We start from the raw sequence: 3939 nt of genomic DNA on the forward strand, positions 1-3939 counted from the left end.
AGGGACGATCTGGCCATGTGTTCCACACAGACAGAGTGTTCCCTGCTGGAATCTCCCTTGACAAAACACACCCATTAGATTTTATCCTACAAGAGCTGACACAAAGAAGAGATCACTCTCTTGTTCCCTGCAGCAACTTCCTACATACACAAAGACTGACATGACATAACACCTCCCTTAGCCTTTTCTCTGCTAATGAACAGAACTCCAAGCCCTCTGATCATCCCTACCGTTTTGTCTAGGGAATCTGCTCTCCCCTGGCCACCTTCCACCTGGTCCTTCCCAAAGGCTAAGTCAACAAGGGATGCAGCACTCCAGCTGAGGTGCCCAAGGACCTCACATCTCTATCAAAGATGGTGCCTTTACGCATCCTGTGCCACTGCTGTTTCTGTAGCAACACAGAGCCCTGCTCCATCCGCAGCTTGCAGTAATGCTCCAAGTGTAATCCACTGTTCCTGCCATCAGCCTCAGCAGCAGCATCCCCTGAGACATTCCCAGCAGGAACCAGGCCATGAAAACACAAGCCCATCGTGCTAAAAGCCACTTTTCCACTCCCAAGTGGAAAGCACACACAAAGCACAGGCACTTGGAAATGGCACAGTTCCCCGTGGAGCTGCTGCCCAGCACAGAGAGGAGTGCTGCCCAGGCTGTGCAGGGATCATACAGCCTCACAGGAGGGTCTCACCTCCCCAGGACAGGGGAGAGGTGACAACAGAACTGCACACAGCTCTGGCATCCCCAGCATCAGAAGGACATGAAACTGTTGGAGCAAGTCCAGAGGAGGCCACGAAGCTGATAAGGGGATTGAAGAACCTGCCCTATGAGGACAGGCTGAGAGAGTTGGGGCTGTTCAGCCTGGAGAAGAGAAGGTTGTATGGAGAACTCAGAGCAACCTGCCAGGAGCTAAAGGGGCTCCAGGGAAGCTGCAGAGGGACTCTTGGTTAGGAGCTGCAGTGACAGGACAAAGAGTAACGGAGAGAAACTGAAATTGAGATTTCCTTGTGAGGGTAGTGAGACACTGGCACAGATTGCCCAGGGAGGCTGTGGCTGCCCCAACCCTGGCAATGTTCACAGCCAGGTTGGAAGAGCCTTGAGCAACCTGCTCTGGTGGGAGGTGTCCCTGCTCAGGGCAGGGGGTTGGCATGGTTAGGAGGTGACAGGACAAAGAGTAACGGAGAGAAACTGAAATTGAGATTTCCTTGTGAGGGTAGTGAGACACTGGCACAGATTGCCCAGGGAGGCTGTGGCTGCCCCAACCCTGGCAATGTTCACAGCAAGGTTGGAAGAGCCTTGAGCAACCTGCTCTGGTGGGAGGTGTCCCTGCTCAGGGCAGGGGGTTGGCACTGGGATCATCTCTAAGGTCCATCCCAACCCTACAGAAACTGAAATTGAGATTTCCTTGTGAGGGTAGTGAGACACTGGCACAGATTGCCCAGGGAGGCTGTGGCTGCCCCAACCCTGGCAATGTTCACAGCAAGGTTGGAAGAGCCTTGAGCAACCTGCTCTGGTGGGAGGTGTCCCTGCTCAGGGCAGGGGGTTGGCACTGGGATCATCTCTAAGGTCCATCCCAACCCTACAACATACTATGGTACCATGCCAATCACAGTGCTGCAGTGGGAGCCTTAGGAGGGGACACACAAGTACCAGCACTGGTCACTGCCTCCACACTCAGCAGTGGCACCGTCCCAGACACAGACATGTCACCACGTGATCCTCCAGGCCAAGGCAGCTGGGAAGATGACAGCTTTCAGTGGCCTGATGGCATGCTTGGGCTGTGCACCTGCTGCAATTTGGGAGCTGCATGTGTTTAAGACCTGCCATCTGTGGACACTGCAGCCCCGAGGTCAGTGTCAGGGTGAGAGGACATAGACTCAAGCTATGCCAAGGGAGGTTCAGTTTGGACATCAGGAAGAATTTCTTCACGAAAAGGGTGGTTAAACATTGGAATGGGCTGCCCAGGGAGGCAGTGGAGTCACCATCCCTGGAGGTGTTCAAGGAATGACTGGATGTGGCACTGAGTGCCCTGGACTAGTTGCCAAGGTGGTGATCAGTCACAGGTTGGACTCAATGATCTTGGACTCCACGAATGTTTTCCAACCTCAATGATTCTATGATTCGGAGGTTTGCAAGGAGCAGACCAGCTCCAGTAATTTTCCTTTCCTTTTCTCCAAACTTTCCAGCACAGGAAAGAGATGCCAAAGGTGATTAATCATGCCAGTCAGCTCACCTACAGCCCTGTGAAACCTCCTTGCCAGCAGGGAAAGGAGCATGTGATGGAATGTTCCCCCCCCCCATTCCTACAAAAACTTCCCAGTTAACTGGCTCAGGCTGTAACTTTCCTGAGTTTTGCCTCAAGTTAAACCTCCTCAGTCTCTGTTTCAGCTCCTGACCTCGGGGACCCAGTTCTCAGCTGTTTCAAAGCACAAGGACTGTGTGTGCACATGCTAAAAGACAAGCTATAAATACCAGGAGGAATAAGGGTTTGCCCATTCTGGGCCTCTCTATAAAGAAGCCTCCAGCAGCAACTTCATATTTGAAATAACAGCAGTGCTTTTGTAAGAGGTTCTGATTTCCTAAGATCCCACAAGGAAGTACTGGGATCATTAAGCCTGGTTGCTAGGGAATGTCTGGTGGCTCTTGGACATATACTATGAGCTTTCTTTGCTCACAGTTAAGAGACAAAGATCTTTTCTTCCCAATGCTTGGAGGTTTTTCAGGAAAACAAAAGTCCCAAATGCTCTGAAAAGTGAGATTCTCCACCAGGCTGCAGCACTGAAACCCCTTCAAACAGCAGCCCCTCCCCTGTGTCACTCCTTGGGGGCCTCCAGGAACAAAACTCCTTCCCATTTCAAACCAGGCACATAGCACCAAATAACTTGACACATTAAGGTCTCTGAGACTGGGCACACACCAAACACCATTTCCAGCACCAAGGAATTCCCAAGAGGTAAGCATGGACAGATGCCAAAGGGCCACAGACTCGTGTGCTCTTTTTAAGCACTGCCATGCCACAAGCACCATATAAAGTCTATGATAGGAAATACCTCCTCTCCCACAGTGTTTCCCAATGTCCTGCTCAGCTATCCAAGTCCAATTGTTTTCCCTTTTTACAACTGCACAGAAAGGACAGCGGAGAAATCCTTGGACAGGATGTGACTCATGGTGGAGGCAGGAAAAAATTTGTAAATCAAATTAAACTTAAATATTTCTGACTCTAATTAAGCCATTGGGTGAAATAGCTGTGCCAAACAAGTCCCAACTCAAGACACATGGACAAAGGGCAGGGGGACCAGCACTTTGGCTGGAGCAGCTCTGCTCTGGAGCCAGGCTGAGAGCTGGGGGTGTTCAGCCTGAGGCAGACAAGGCTCCAGGGAGACATTAGGGACCCTTCCACTGCCTAAAGGAGCTCCAAGAGAACTGGAAAGGGACTTGGGACAAGGGATGGAGGGACAGGACACAGGGAATGGCTTCCCACTGCCAGAGGGCAGGGATAGATGGGATATTGGGAAGAAAGTGTTGACTTTGAGGGTGGTGAGACACTGGCACAGGTTGCCCAGAGAAGCTGTGGCTGCTCCATCCCTGGGAGTGTTCCAGGCCAGGTTGGATGGGGCTTGGAGCAACCTGGGCTGGTGGAAGGTGTCCCTGCCCATGGCAGGGGTGAACTAAAATGAGGTTTAAGGTCCTTCCAACCCAAACCATTCCATGATTCTATGATTTATGTTTTATTCATCCTCCACTAGCAGTGGGTTCAAATACTTCTATTCGGAGAATTCAAGCACAAGGAAAGGCAGTACAGATGCCACTGGCTCAGACAGCTGAATGGACCTGCCAGTCCTGGCCAAGGATCTGAGCACCATGACAAGAGAATGAGGACAATCCCTGCCATCCTGCTACCAGAGAGAAAATTGGCACCAGATTCCCTCTCCTGGTGCCTGGATC

This window comes from Acanthisitta chloris, unplaced genomic scaffold, assembly GCF_000695815.1.
Source record: "Acanthisitta chloris isolate BGI_N310 unplaced genomic scaffold, ASM69581v1 scaffold21574, whole genome shotgun sequence".
Classification (NCBI taxonomy): domain Eukaryota; kingdom Metazoa; phylum Chordata; class Aves; order Passeriformes; family Acanthisittidae; genus Acanthisitta; species Acanthisitta chloris.